The sequence below is a fragment of the Patagioenas fasciata genome, chromosome 1 (genome assembly GCF_037038585.1).
Source record: "Patagioenas fasciata isolate bPatFas1 chromosome 1, bPatFas1.hap1, whole genome shotgun sequence".
NCBI classification, from domain to species: Eukaryota; Metazoa; Chordata; class Aves; order Columbiformes; family Columbidae; genus Patagioenas; species Patagioenas fasciata.
The window spans coordinates 92,311,472-92,327,998 of NC_092520.1; the positions used below are offsets into that span (position 1 = coordinate 92,311,472).

Below are 16,527 nucleotides of genomic sequence, written 5' to 3' on the forward strand. Positions count from 1 at the left end.
AATTCAAAATTCTTTCTCTTCTGTTAGTAACTCAAAGGAACTGGAGGTGCTGTTTATTTTTTCATTCTCCTCAAGCATTCCAATTCTCAGCTATACAAGCAGTGACTAAATGAGCCATAGACAAATGTATATCAGGGATACTTGTGTTATTATCTCAATTGTCATAATGTATTTAACCTCTAAGAACTGGTAGTAAAAATAATTAGTGAGATTTGTTCGGCAGGTTTTAAGAACATGAACTGTTGCCATATAGTAGAATTACTGTAGCTTGAAACAGTTGTCATGGATATTGTTTGTTGAAGAATTAAAAATAAAAAGGAGTAAGAAAAGAAGTGTGTGAGTAAATGGCCAGTCAGTGTAGAATGTCAGTGCATCTCTTGGCTGTGCTTGCTGACAGGCTCTGTTGAGAATTACTTGCTGCTGCTTTTTTCTCCACTAAGCATATCAACTGGCATTTTTTTACTGGAATTTTTCTTGCATAATTTGGGGTTTCCTGCTTGAAAGTTGCACTAAAACAGATGTACGCTTGAAGAACTACTTTCAGTACTTGGGTTCTGAAACTGCAGCAGTATTTAAGCAGATGAGAATGGAGGCATGTTAGTGTAATTTTATCTCTGTGGGTACCTTATTACTCATTTATGTGAGAAAGTTGATTTGACTTATGAATGAGATTTATATTAGCATTGCTCTGGAAACCTTAACAAGTGATAGAAAGTAGTACAGTAGCTTTAGGAAAATTAGTTACTGTCACTAGGTTTTTAGAGGAAATTAATTTAACTATCTCACTGTGTCTCACACATTATAATTTACTGCTTCATGGGACCTGTTATGGCTGTTTACAGCTTTGAAACTGAATATATCTAATAGAAAATACTGTGTATTGTACTTGGTATATTTAGTGCCTCTAGTGGTTCTTGATTAGACACATAGTCATTATTCTGTTGTCAAGTGGTGGTTGAGTATTACTACATTTTTCTCCCCAAATGGCGACAAGTTAATTTTGAAGCAAAAGTTCAGATTCTTTCTCCTGCAAGTAGCCAAATTTTCAATAAGTTCATTTTTGGCTTTTGCCTTGCATTTCAAACCCCAGTAAATGCCATGTGTATTTTTCAGGAGAGTTGAAAACTAGGCTGTTGAATTTTTGGGAAAGGCTTTTCTGTCTGAATGTTTGATTGTAACATGTATGTATAAGGGAATTTTGAATAGCTGAAATATTGACAACTTAATTTTTAACGTGAAATACCTTTAGCCTACACTTCTACAGACAAGTGACTACAAGAAAATCTTGCTATTTTAGAAGATAACTCATTAGCTGTAATATCAGTGAAGGAGTGGCTGCTTCATTATAATGCCAGTTTTCATTTTGAGGTCTTAACTCAGAAGGTAAATAATCAGAAATGTATTTTTATAATCCAAAGTTTATTTTTAAAATCTTGTCAGTTGCCAGCTCTTAGAGTATGCTCTGCTGTACTGAAGCCAGCCACTGTGAGTTGAAAAATCAGTGCTGAATGTACTGCCAATTATGCTAGCCTCTGCTCTTTCAAGCTTCCTTCACAGCTGTCCCTAAACCTCTTCTGATGATGTCTGTGCTGTGGAAAATGGCCCTCAAGCTATCTTCTGTTGGAGTCATAAGACTCAGTTTTCAAGGTAAACTTGCCCCTATTTTTGACAAGCCAGATTGAGAAATAAAGTAATCCTGATTCTGATTCAAGAGTGAAAGCACCTTAAAAGTTGTGATAGCTTCTCGAGTAGATTGACTGAATAGGAACCATAATAATTTTATCTATTGGGTTTTAATTCACTACTGCAAATGTGAGCTATAAATGGTGCAAACATGTATTCCTCATGTGCTATAAATAGTACAAAGTTTTCATATCTATCATTCTCTCATGAAGATATGTTAACATGCTTGTAATGGAAAGCAAATGTAATTTGGAATCTTGAAGTATGAATCTCTGTTCTTTCTTCTACTTGTCTATAAATATATATGCATAAACCTGATTCATGACCTACAGATGTGATGCAGTTAGTGAAGTGAGTTAGTTTCCTATTCTTCCAATAAAAAGAGGTTCCCCTTAACCTGAGCAATTTTTGGTTCCTAGCAATGTTATTTTATTGCTATATTGATACTAAGTGCCTGTTTGAATGACCAAAGAATGGAGAATCTTGAAAAGCTAATGTTACTTTCTTAACACATTTTTTAGCAGAAATTTTACTAGAGTACTGTTTTCAATTTGTGAGAAGTGATAATTGAATTTGGTATGTTGTGTGCCTGCCATGGATACTGTGCTCTCCGGGCTGGAAACTGAGTAATTTTATGAGAACTACTTAGTCAAATCAGATTGGTAGATTACAGTCATCGAAACAGCTAGAAAAAAAAAAAAAGAGAATCCTTTATGTAAAGTCTGTTTTAAGATGAGATCAGAAGTGGTCAAGCAGCAAAAAACTACATCACAAAGAGGCAGAAGAATTTATTAAATTCACTTTTTAAAATTTGAGATTTGAGAAATGTCCTTTGCACCAGAAGAACTATAGTCACTAAAATATCTCCACTATGGTAGCGTACATATAACATCCCTTCTGTTACATGTAGTCAAATGTTTTTTCAATCTCATTACATATATGTACACATATATTTTATGTGAGCTGTTTATTTCAGTCATTCTGAGCTTTGGCTGTGTGCTTTATCTTGAACTTGATATCAGCGTAGAAAGGAAGGAGCTGTCTTCAGGATAAGCTTGGACACCAGACTTTTATTTTTCTATTTTGGGAGGCATACCAGTATGTTGGTCACTATCAATGTATGTATTTCATCCTATCACTCTTGAAACCGTAAGAGAAAATAATATGCTAAATATGTGCAAGTTTAAGCAGCTTTTCAAGAGCTTGAGCTGTAATTGTTAACAAAGCATGGGAAATAAGATTCTGTAATTTCTCTTACCTTGCTAGTGATGGCAAGACTGAAAATGGTGAGAAGTTAGGCAGCTTCATGGCCTTTGTAATGGTGTAACCTAAACACTACAGATTCCTTGTGTTAATGTGATTATTTACTCATTTTACAGAATGTGATTTTTAGGCATGGAAGTATCATTTTAGTGAAGATGATGTAAATGTCTTGATTCGGTCTCAGGATTTTACTTGGTAACTGGTTAAGCTTGTACTAGATATGGCATCTCTGGTTCCCTGCAAATTGTGGCTTTGTCTTGACAGACACTAAATTTCGGCAAACACTGAATTTCAGCAAACAAAGTAAAGCTCATGGCAACAAACATACCCAGAGAAAACTTCCTGGGTGAGATGTAGTGCTGATGATTCTGTAGGAATTTACAGTTTGCTGATTTAGCAAAATGGCTGGAGTCTTTCACTACTTTAACATCTATGTCCCATCGGAACCTTGTTCAGGGCTTGTATTGCAAGGGAAGATGAAAAAGAAGAGGTCTTAGAATCCTATTGACTAATTTAAAAAAGAAATACACAATTTTCTAAGCAAGTCAGATCCTAAAATGAAGTTCTGTCTTCATTGATTTTTGTCATTACTGAGTGATGACTGTATTTAATGTCTTCTCAGAAATGTGAAACGTGGAAAGCTTAATCTTTGTGAGATTTTACCTGAGTGCTGTAAGAGCTGTGGGAATTTGATGGAGAAAGGGGATGAGTTGTATTTGAACTATGAGGTGGATGAACTGCAAAGTCCACTGTAGCATCATGCCCTTTCTGTTCTTTTATCAGGCTTGTCTTGCTTCATTCTTTGTTTACCCTCCTCTCTATGATCTTTCTTTACTACTCCCCATATAAATGTTTCATCTCCCCCTTTTTTCTGTCCCTGCCTTTGCTGAGGAAACAAGTCGCTTGAGGACGCAGAGTTCAGGGTGTCTCTTCATAGTAATCAACCTTCTGCCACCACACAGCTTCAGTGAATAAGGATCATATTGTTACATACCAGCAGAACTGTATTTATGTGTGTAATTGGGCACTGATTAATAGTTAAGATGTTAAAAACTTGCAAATGTGAGGGTTTTTGAGGAGTTCAGTAGGCTTGTTTTCATAGCTGTCTTTCTGCTTGAATCAAATTTGTAATGTTTTTTTAGATCTATTGTATTGGGAAATCAGAGAATTGTATTACAATTTTGCAATTTGATTTTTTCCTAGTTGAAGACAGCCACACAACCATAATGTGACTTGTAAGAAATTTTTCTGATTACTAGATACTGAAAAACAGCTGACTTTTGAAGTACCCATAGGGAGAAATGTGTAAGTTACAGTAAATAAACCTCACCATACTGCAGATTTGTAACTCACAGTAAATAAACCATTAGCACTAACAATAATGTTAATGTTCTTATCCTCTTTAAGGAAAGGAATTTTTATCCTGTAAAGAGGTATTAAAACATTTCAGTACAGGGAAGTGACTCTTTTTATTAGCCATACAAACGTATTTGGTCATTTACAGAAGGACCATAACAATGTAACTTGTTTTCCAGATCAAGTATGAAAAAATGCCAGTGCACATGGTGCCATCCCCTTGTAACCTGCATTCTTAAGAGAAACCATCTTATCAACTATAATTATTGGTATGCTGACAATGAGCACCTCTTTTCTAACTGCTTGATATGTGTCTCTTAAAAAAAAATAATCAGATCTTCCATAGCTAGTTTTTTTTTTCTTAGAGTTGGTTTGTTTGTATGTATGTCCTGGTTCTGTCTTGGCTCAAAATAAATCCCAACCCGTGGCAGAAATGCGGTGTTTGTAGCCTGGAACTTGGTGGCACTGTGTTTGAGTGATCCTGTTGCTCCCTCAGCTACTCAGCAGTTAGTAAATGCTGCTGTGGAATAGTGTTTGCAACATCCAGCTTGTTATGACTAAAGTGGAAATCTATCATTTCTTCCAATAAACCCCTGCTTCTACCTATCTCTTCGTGTAGTGGGGGAAACCTTAACTTCACTGTATCTGTGGTTTGAAGGAGGCAGTGTTCCAAAAATACTCGCAGTTCGACCCTAGTGAAATATACGGAAAGCCTTCCCCTTTTGTGTGCCTGTTTTTGTCATTTATTTGCTGTCTCTGAACTTGTTATTACCACTGGTAGTATATTCAGCGGGATTATTCCTGTCCTTGTATCTGAGCTTTTGAAGATTCTTTTTACCCCAACCAAGGATTGAAACTTTTCTGATTGTTGTTGAGTTGTAGGAGACTGACCTATGTGGTGCATCTGTCATCTGAAAAAAAAAAACTTGTCGTGTGCCCTCATACTTTTTTTTTTTTTTTTGTATCATTCAACTTCACTTGCAGTCAGTCCTATTTAGAAAGAGGATTTATAAGTTGGAATATGCTTTTAAATTTTTTTTTGTATATGTGTCTACCATTTACCATTCATCTTTCAAAACATTTTTCTTTCCCTTATCCCATTAAATATATTGGTTGCCTACCCTTGTGGACACACCTGAAATGATTTTGCTCTTTTGTGAAAATTGCTTCTAGGCATTTTGGAGGGGAATTGGTATCCTGATGGAGAAAGGAACCAGAAAAACCTTACTTTGGGATATACCCTGCCCTGCGTAGTGCAGCCCTTTTACTTCAGTTCATTAGAGTGTTCTTAAACATTATTTTAAATAGGAGACATTACCTGTATGGATTGAGCTTTAACATACTTAATTCGTTGTTTAAACTTTATAAAACTTCCTTTATCCTCCAAGTGCAGTGTTGTCTGATAAGCAACCTTTCTGGTGTAAGGAAATACCTTAATTTTACAAGTGCCCAAGGGTCTGTCCTTAGCACTATGTGAAAAATAGCACAGGAAGTTTTGGAATCTGTTATCCAACATTTGCATTTCTTCCCCAAAAAGCTGCTATTTAAGGTGCTGTTTTGTCTTATCATTGTTTGCTGGAAGCATATTTGTGTTAAATGGTATACTAATATCCTTAGGTAACATCAGGTACATCTTTGGAATATTTTTTTTCCTAAAGTGTCTTTTCCTTTATCAAACTGCATGCCATTGCTTTAATTCGGTTGGTTTTAAAAGAAGTATTTCATTTTCTGTAAAGCTGAGAACTGGTGATCCTACTCATGGAAAAGCATTCCGCATCTTAGCACAAGTAAATCTTTAACTAAATAAAATTGTCTCGTTGCAATATGTCAGCTGCTTTAGACTCATGTATGTTCTCTGTATTCACCTGGGAACTAGTATTTGTATGCTTTTATTACTAAAGTTTTCTAAATATTCTTCTAAAGCTGCCCTGCCTCTAAGTGATTTTCAGTTACATAGAGACTGAGGAGGATTGTTGAATTGTATCCTGTATGGCAGGTACTGCTTATTGTATAATATATGAAGTAGAAAAGAGACTGTGTCCTCTTCTTTAATCTGTTTTAAACACAATTTGTTGCAATTTCCTTGACTAAAATATAGCATTGGTAATTTATTCACTGTGTTACTGTTTTCAGAGAACTTTGGGGAAGTCTTCTTAAAGCCTGTTGTGGGCCAAATGAGTAGAAGCCAAAACTTTTAAATCTTTGTGTGAGTCAGTCTACGCATACTTTCATTGCTTGTATATACTTATATAGTACCAAAATAATTTCAGAAGTCAGAACAATTTTGTCTGTTCATGCCTGGAGCTCCTTCTCTCACCTTGGTGCTTGCAGGCTGTTTCTCACACTCTCCCCCTCGCTGCCAGGCTGTGTTTTGTCCTTCCTTACATGTGCTTTCCCTGAGGCACTGCAGTCCCGCCTGAGAGGCTCAGCTGTGCCCTGTGGTGGGTCTGCTGGAGCCTCAGAGAGGCTGCCCTTGCAGTCCCCCCGCTGCCGGCACCTGGACAGCTGTGCTCCACATAACTCTTTAAACTCGTTTTTGTATTTAACCTTACTGTTTGATGCGAAGTGACATGGCACTCTGTGTAGATACCCACACACATGGAGCTTGTGCTATGTATATATTTTATAGCTGTGTACTTTTTATTACATATAAGTTGTATGTGTTGCTTGTGATGAAATCAAAAGGGTCAGATAACTGGATTGAGTGCAGTACTTAGGTCACTGCGTTGTACACAAATATATTCAGTCGCTTACAGCACTGGGGCCAGAACTCTGTGTGTTAGTACCACAGAGCGGAGAATTTCCTGGTGAGTGCTGCATCAGAAACTTTATAGATCGAGAAGACATTTTTAGCTCAATATGAGAATCCTTATGATTAAATCTTGAGAATTTTGTTAAATGCTTGCTAAATCTGTATAAATCTGACAACTGGAACTATTAATTTTTACAGAGCATTTGTGTGACTGCTTTCTCTGGGAAGCTCTGTTGTGGAAGAAAAAAATAATTCCCAAAAAAATTAGGGAAGTGTCCATATTTTCAGGATTTTTTTTTAAAGCCTGTTTTGTTCTTGCTGTAAAGAAGAAATTACAACATGCTGCTCAGTGGTGTTAAGCAATTCACTGATAAGTAATCTCTTTTTGAAATTTTTTTTCTTTTTGAAAACAAAAGCAATGAGCAAGTCTTTGCCATTCACCTTCATTGCTTTGGGGTCTTCTTTTGGTGAAGTGCAGGGAGGTTAGCCATTCGTTAGGGATGGTACTCATATTCAGGGCAGGTTCATGGAATGCTTATGTATTTTCTGAGTTGTCCTTCAGAGAGTTTTGCCCCAAGATCAAAATTAGAAGAAAAAAAAAAGCTGCAGAGAATGACTGCTATCAGCCTGTGTCTGAACAACAGGGTAAAGTGTGACCAGAAGGAAGGCAAATAACAGGAACACTTTTCTAAATGACATAATATAACTGTTCTTGGATCTGAAAGAGCTCTTCCTGTCATGCAGAAGAGTTTGGAAGACAAAGCTTTGAAGAGATTCAGAGCAGAAGATACATGGGTGGAAGATGTTGACTACTTCAGTTAATAGTGATGTGGTCTGACACAACTTCTGAAATGCTGATAAGGCTTGGTAGACACTAAATAATTCCTCCTGTTAAAACACTGTTTTGAAAATCTGCTTGACAAATCTGCTATAGCAAAGTGCTTTTGCCATACCACTGCATTTATTTAACTGGTGATCCCATTTTCTCTAAGAACTCAGAAGAGCAGATGTTTATGGAGGACAAACTGACCTACACTGGAGTAGTTCAAAGGACAGAGCCATCTGCACCTTCTCCTATATCGCTATCTTTATCCTGCCTCTGCACTATTAGACCTTTTTATGTTACAGCTTTGCCTAGGAGAGGGGAAGGGGACTGGAGACACAGATCCTGAACTCTCTCAACTTATGCTTTTGCTGACTCTAGATTTTTTCTTCCTCCTTACCCTTCCTTCAGCATAACTATTGTGTGAAATGAAAACTTGGAACATCTGATGTTTTATTTCTTTTCCTTTTTTCATTAACCTCATATTAAATGATCAACTATCAAGTTCAGACAAGAATGGAGATTTGCACAGCAGAGCCACATGGTATTAGGTTAGGCCTATAACTAGTGAAATCTTGGGACTGAAGGCCACCACTGCTGTCCAAGAAAGACTTGATGGTTCTGACCTATTCCTTTGGCTGTCCTCATTCCTCTAAGAACATCAAGCTGTCCTTTGATTCCAATCTGTTTAATGTTAGAGGCAGTTAGTTGGCCTACTCAGAAAGAGGGAGCACAAATCTAAACTGTGTCCATAATTTCTTTGCTTTTCAGTCCTGTCACTGAAAACACAGCTCATACGTCCACCATCTCCACTCCTCTATCACTTCTGAGCTCATTCAGGGATATGAAAAAAGAATCCTCGCGGTTAGGGTAGCTTTAGCTGCAGTAGAGGTAAGCAGCAATGATTGATTAAAATGATGCACTGAGAGGGCAGGAACACTGGAGTAATGCTGGACCAATATGGTGAAACAGGAGAGTTCATGCAGAGCTGTATAGTGGGAATCTATAGGAAAGTGGGGGAAGAAATTTGTCAGCTACCCTCTGGTATATTTACACGACCTTCTTGGCTTACAAGTAATATCACAGTGTCCACCTCAGTATAGGAGGTCGCAGAAGCAGTTGTGCTGCGATAGTTGATGGAAGATTGAGGAAAGAGTTAATCTGAAAAAAAAAAGTGTAATCATATTATTCTGTAGTTAGACTGTTTCTTGATGAGTCAGTAATAAGGTTAATTGTTATATTGGTGGGAGAGATTAGAAATCAGAGAAGGGAAAAGTGCCGAGTGAAACAGAAGTGATCCAGTGCTACACGGGGCTTTCAAAACAACTGTGTTATACTTGAAAAACTAGAGTTAAAAAGTTAAGGGTGATTAAGTTGAAGGTGTGACATGACAGCCTCATCTTAGAATAATACACCAATGTACAAGTAACATGAAACTAACACTTAGGTATTACAGAGCTCTCAGGCTTTGCTTTCATTTGGTTGAGGCTGGACTCCAGGCTTTGGCCACTTTTCTCTTTTGTACTCAGTGTATCTTCTAAGTGCTACTGCTTAGAGATCCGTGTATCAGTGGAAACAGCCAGGTTAACAGTTCTGAAATAAAGCATGACTGTCTTCATTTTATGTAATGTAAATAGTAGAACCAATCTGCTTTATCCAATTCTATTAGCATTCAGTATAACTATAAACCATTATTTACTGGCAGTTGAGATCACTGCTCAAGTTTATGTTTGCTAAACAAAATAGACTTTGAGGGTCTAAGAGAACACAATGCTTTCATATCTAGCAGTGATATTATGCATTTCCTTGTCCTCCTTACTGAATCATTCTTGAACTTAATGCTAGGCGAATGTAAGGCCATCTTGTAGCTGCAGCATGTGTTCCTAACTCCATAATTATTGTGTTTCAGATTTTAAGTTTTAGAACTTGTTTTGTAAGTGTAGGTGTCAGAACTTGCCAACTGCAAGTGTGTTAATGAAGTTTTCTAACCAAAAAAAAAAAAAAAAAAAACAAACAAACAAAACACCAACCCAAAAACAAACAAAAAAAAGCAGCTTATTACTTCACCTCTATAAGTAAAGACAACTAAAAAGAAAAAACGGAAGTTGTGAGTACTAAGAAACAACTGAAATCTCATTCTAAAAAAAAAAAAAGAAAATAATTTATACTTTACAAGCTCTGGTGGTTCAGAATGAAGTCAACAAATATTAAAGTAAAAATAAAACAAGATATTTATTGTATTTCTTAGTAAGAGTTTTAGAAACAGATGAGTGATGTAGTGAATTTTCCATCATGTTAAATCTTTAATGAATGCCAGTCATCTCTTTAAAAAGAGACTGTAATTCAGTAACAGTTCATTCAGTAGTGGAATTACTGGGTGAAATGCTGTCAAGATTAAAACCAACCCATGTATGTACCAGATTAGAAACAGCCATTCAAATTGTGCTAGCTAGACTATACAAGAAATGATCTTATCACTGCAGCCTTTGCTTGCTTTCCTCCTAATGTTAATTCCATTTGATTAAACTGGGAACTCCTTAAGGGAAGGACTTTTGCTTTGGTTATATAGCCCATACTATCCTGAAGTATTTTAACTGTAGTGCTTGGGAGCTGTTTGAGTACTGCTGATAATAAATACATAGTCATCGGCAACATTTCTTGTGTGGATGAAGATGCAGAATGTAATGACACTAGAAGATGTCTGGTTCTTCAACTTCTCATTTCCAACCTTATCATTTAGTTTCTCTGCTGCTTATAATACCGATGTGCAAAATATGTTATTGTGGTTTATGATCAGACTGAATTATGTTTCTGCTCCAAGTTACACTATTAACTTTTACTATGAATTAGAACACTTTCCTGCCATAGTTTTCCCAGCTTTGAAACTGGATTTATCATTGTAATTTGCTTTGGAAGGGATGATATTAATGCCAATAACCAGTATCTAATTGCTTCTCATGTATTGGAAGAAGAAAAGGACCAAATAGTCAAGGAATTAATCTCTTAACTCTCTCTGAAGAAATAATCTGTACGTTTGTTAAAGACAAATTCTGATCACCTTGCTCATGTTAAATTTATAATTATTGATATTAATGTTTAGTTGTCAGTTAAAGAAATTATAAACACCTTCACCCAAAAGGGTATGAGTTAATATAGCAAGAAAACTAGTATTGTTTTAATGAAAGACAAGTTGTGAAAAGCAGCAAGCCAGCTTTAACCTGTATGGCAAAAAAAAAAAAAAAAAGAAGTCTGTTGTCTGGATCTTAAACTAGTCTGAGAATTTTGAGCGATATAGATCTGATTTCACCAAGAATGTTCATCATAGCCATCCTCTTGAGCTTTGACTCGAAGGTCTCGAGGAATTAAAATGTGTTTTGGACAGTGTGTCCTTTAGGTAGTATTTTGGCAAGAACAGACAAAAACCTGGTAGTTCCTGTGGAAGTAGTTGTGGAGGGCTTTCCTGCAACAACACTTAAAGCTTATGTGACTGAAGAAGATAAAGTGACATGGCCATGGCAAGAAAATAAACCATGTCTGTAACTGCAAGTTTCTTGTACACAGAAATACCATTTTTGTTGTTAGCCTGGGGTGTCCACCACAGTTGTTGATAAATGTCAACATTACATTGATAAGTGTCTCAATTTTTCCTGCTTTCAGAAAGTGAGGAGTTGTTTACTTGTGAGAAAAGAGCAGTGTGTCTTGCTGCTACACCCGTTGCCTGCTTGGTGGGTTGTGATTTTAATTCTTTTGTGGTCAGGTTATCCTTTCCCCAGAGTAGAAGATAAGTACCAGGAATACAGAAGTGACCTTCTCAGCAGTTTGTTCATTGGCACAGGTATTGAAAAGCATTTTCAGTGGTGACTAGCTTTGTTAATCTTATTTGAGTGTTTGGCAAAAAAAATATAATAAACAGTAGAACTTAACATTTGTGAAGGTTTTTATAGTTAAAAGTCATTCATGTAAAAAGCAGAAACTCTGAAAAGTTTGGCTGAAAGTGGTAACTATATTAATGACCAGATCGCCAAAAAGCAAGAATCAAACTCACATTAATTTCTCAGTTTTGGTTTTCCAACACCTACATAAAATTACCAGGCTTTGCTGAAAATTATCAGAGTCTTTTTATTAATACTGTTCTAAATGCTTTCCCATGTAACATGGGAAAACAACAAAACCTGCTGTTAGTCTGTGATGCTCTCATATGACATCCTGCTTGGGCGTATTTTGTCATAATTTGGAACACTTGAGAAGGATGTGGGGTTTTAATCTGGTTGTGGTTGGGTTGGGTTGGTTGGGTTGGGTTGGTTGGGTTGGTTGGTTTGGTTGGTTGGTTTGGTTTGGTTTTTTTTTTTCCTGTAGGAGGAGGAAGGTGACTGATAAGTTGTCTCAGGAATTACTTCTTGAATTGTATGCCCAAACTATCTTTTGAATGATTGTTTAGGAATACAAATGCTGTGCTGCATTTTAAGGAAAACAAAAATATGATGTTATTTAGTGTTAAACTTGTCCATATAAAGACACATAGCACTGAAACAGCTAAATTGCTCTTAATTTTTACCTCCCATGGCTTTATTGCAGTTTTATATGTAAACACATCCTTGGAAGAGCACAGATAAACAGAAACTATAATAACATTTTGAGCCACATTGTTAAAGACCATATGTAATATGCAGTTGAAAGAATTTTCATGCGTGTCTGACTTCTATGCGTAAGTGCTGTTAATGTAGTTGTTTTCAACCTGATTTTTTTCAAGGTAAACACTCAGATAAGACATCAGTGCTTAAATTTAGGTATGATCTGGGCTTATGTACATATGAAGTTAGTATGTGTATATGTTTAAATTTTACCTTTATATTAATAACTTTTAGTCTAGAAAGCCCTTTGGAAGAATGGAATGTTAAAAGAGGACTTCATAAAGAGAGTACTACTTTGTATATAGATTATTTGTTTATGAGGAGAGAGTTAATTATTTGGAGTGGCAGATGGGAAAGAAAATAGTTCTGGGCTCATCTACAGTAGTGTAAGATGGAAGAGGGAACACAAACAGCTGAGATGGCTGGGCAGCTCAGAGCTGGGATAAGCAAACTTATCATAAACTAACCTCTGTGTGTTAAATGTATGTTTTAACACTCTCTGTCTATATAAAAATAATTGTGTAGATTTTGAAAGTTCTAATTGTACAGAATATAAAAGTTATACCTGTCTGAATGCCTTGGTCCTCAGGTTTGTTCTACATTTCATGTCTGTGTGCCAGTACGACATTTCATCACCCCCCCTTGCTCAGGCATGAGGAAAGCCTCATTGTGCTCTGAAGGCTACGGGACACCATGGATGGGAAGGCTGCATTTATCCCAGTAGGATTGCCACAGTGGAAGACAATCAGGGCTGAGAACCTACCTCCAAGTATTGTCCATCTCCTTACCTCTAAGAAATAACATCGGTCCTCAGGCTGAAAAATGTAGACTCATCTGGTCTTATCAGCCCCATTATTACTGAGAGATAATACTCTCCTCGCTTTCCTGGCTGGAGGAGTTCACTCCCAGAATTTATGAGCTTTCCACCTCCCAAGTGACAGACCCTTGAACACAATAGATGTTGAATGAAACTGGAACAGTGCTCACAACCAGCATCCTTTCTGCCTGCTCATAACAACACAGTGCAATAACATGAACAGAAAAGAATTGCAGAGAGCAGAGGTGTGTAATGGGTCTGGTGTGCATGTGCAAATTATTGATCTCCTGGAACATCATTTGTTCATTACGCTACTTTCACTGACCTGAGAACACAGACATGTTCTGGTGCTGCACAGACCTCTGTGGGGAGAGGGTGTGCAGTATGGTTGATGTGGGTATCAGGCTGTGAACTTAGAAGCTGATGTGTATGCTTTTCCTGGAGAGTGGGAAAGTACAGATCTTGGGTGTTGATTGTAGTGTTTAGTGGTTTATATGTTGTTTATAGCGTAAGTGATGTGTGTTACAAAGAAGTGTTTAATGTTGGATCTCTTTGTGAAGTCTCAGTGCAATGATGGCGTAAGCTCTTTAGTGAGCAAGTGAAGGTGAGTAGCAAAATGTTCTTTATTCTTTCTAAAAGCAGTATAAAGTATCTGTTGCAGATTCTTGAGGAAAATAAAACTACTTGATGAACTGTTATTTAACAATTTGTTACTGTAATGATTTTGCTTGTGAGAGTTTTGGGCTGGCATTCTAAGGAAACAGTGCATACAATTGACTGACAGTGCAATTGTAGTTCCTCTTATTGTTTCTCCTTCTTGCGTGAATAACTTCTGAACTCATTGTTTAATGTCAGTTGAATTTTTTAGAGTTCAAAAAATTGCTGAGATAAATAAGTTCCTACAAATATCAGTAGTTAGAGAGAAACTGCTGCTTTCCTGAAGGGAATGACACAGAGTTCAGTTTACTCATTCTGTTTTTCTGTCAGCTTTCTGATCGGTTGGTTCCTACATAATTTTTGTTTGTCCCACTATACATTTTTTCCTTGTTAAGGGGGTACTGGGAGGAAAACAGAAGGCAAAGGGGTTAACACTGTTGGGGAACCGGTAGAGATTAGGGTACAAGAAATGCAGATCCAACCGACTTGTTACTATTTCTAAATAATGTTGCAAATTGAAATGTCAGTGCTTGTATTTCCATTCCAATAATTTACAAATATATGATAAATTTATAATATAATGACTATGGCAGATACTTTTCCGATAAATGTTAGCTGGTCTTCAACCCAAAAACCAGAATTATAGAACTGCCTGGGTTGGAACAGACCTTGAAAGACTATCTGGTCCAACCTTTCGTGTGAAGGGGAGCTTAGATGAGATTATCTGGCATCTTGTCCAATCTCATACTGAAAACCTCTAGTGATGAGGACTCTACCACATCCTTGGGGAGATTGTACTAGTGACCGATTGTTCCCACTGTGTAAAGTTTCTTCTGTCAAGATGAAACCTCTCATGGTGCTACTTGTACCCATTGCCCACATGTGGCTCCTTGTAAAGAGAAAGTCTTGTCCTTTTTGTAGCCTCACTTTAAGTACTGGACTACTGTGATGAGGCCCCTCTGAGACTTCTCTGTGGAGAAAAGACCAAACTCCTTCAGTCGTTCCTCACAGGGCAGGTTCTCCAGCCCTTACATACACAAAAAACCCTGTGAAGTCCCTGAGTCTTGGCACGTTGTGGAATTCCTGATCTCTTTTAACCTTAATTTTCATATTGAACAAACTCATGAGCTGTTGGAATCAGCTGTCCACACTTGCAGAGTCTAATTCCTGTGGAGTAGGGGCCCCTGGCATTACCTTGAGCATGTAAAATGGAACCTCTGGTTGTGGAATTTGGGAATATTTTTATGCTTTCTTTGACACAGGGCTAGACTTGAGACTTTTCACACCCCCTCCTCTCTTTCTGATGTGTTCAAGGTAAATGAGGAATAAACTGCCAATTCCTTTGGAGTACTAGTGGAGGAATATCGTCTCTTAAGTGGCTAAACACTGTCCATCCTTTTAGGTACTTGTCTGTCCCAGTATTTACAATATTTAAGTTTTCTTAACTTGCAAAAAAACCCTAATACAGAACAAAGACCACCACCACTCCTCCTCAACCCACCCTCTCGTTCTCCCTTTCAAGTCTCTTGTCCTCCAGTGGCTGCCCCAAGCGCTTTTCCTGTCCTTCTACATACTCTAGGAAACTGAAGTAGGAAGATAGTCTGTGCTCTGCTGATCTCCCTTGTATTATCTTTATAACACTTGAATTTAAAAGCTACCTGTGCTGTAAGATTCAATAGTACATATGTGGAACTTCAGAGAACTCTTTCCCCCCACCCCGCTCCAGGATTTGCTTGCATTTGTAAAAAATAGAAGCATAATAATAGAGGAATTGCATGCAACAGAGTACAATAAAAAAAAATAAGTAAAGATTGAAGTGCTGATCTTCTAGCACTTAAGAAATGCTTTTGAAAGAGCTGTACTACTAAGATTGCCTATTCCGAAAACACTGTATCAGTATCATGTGATTTAAAACTTTTGAGGTAGTCCTTACTGTGCATGAAATTATTATTGGCTGTGTTACCTGGCATTTGGAAGAAGGTTTCTGACTCATGTACCACACTTGGTTGCTCTGCCAAATTACGAGAAAAAAAAAAAAAAATCAGTTTTTTTCATAGTTCTCTAAATTACAACTGATGGGGAGACTGGCTTACAAAAGTGCTGTGGGTTTTTCTGCAGTGACATCTGTGGAGTGTATATATAGTAGGTTCCCAAGTTGGAAGCCAGAAGAGTATGTGGGAAGTGTGAAAAGGGGGATGGGAGGGGAGCAAACAAGAAATTCAGACAAAAGGAAATTGTTGATGCAAGTTAATGCCTTTTCTTAGTGATATTGATAAATTTCTGCTGCTGTTCAAGCAGTCTAAATTATTCTCCTTCTGATTCTGTTTCCTTTTTCTTTTCTCCTGTTGCCTGGAAAACATGAGTGGAATCTAGTTGGACAAGAGGCTACTTTTTCATTGTTTTGTGGCTCTGTTGCTAGCTATTGTCCTCTTGGCTCAGGCAGTTCATGTCAGTCTTTGTGTGGAGTAAGAAAAATGTTTTTCCTTTTTTCTTTGAAGATTAAGTTCTAAACTGTGTAGATAGCTTTTATTTGAAAAGAAAGCAG

The 16,527-nt window shown here is 37.1% G+C and overlaps 1 protein-coding gene across 9 annotated transcripts in view; it reads left to right on the top strand.

Annotated features, from left to right (window-relative positions):
- ITSN1 (intersectin 1) overlaps window positions 1-16,527 on the top strand; it is a 144,197-nt gene that overhangs the window by 13,629 nt on the left and 114,041 nt on the right. The window contains exon 1 of one of the 9 annotated variants that reach the window (XM_071810685.1): window positions 13,137-13,570. The exons of the other annotated variants lie outside the window; for them this stretch is intronic. The gene's annotated coding sequence lies outside the window, so the exon portion shown is untranslated. Of the gene's footprint in view, window positions 1-13,136; window positions 13,571-16,527 lie in introns of those variants that run through there. 9 annotated transcript variants of the gene reach the window in all.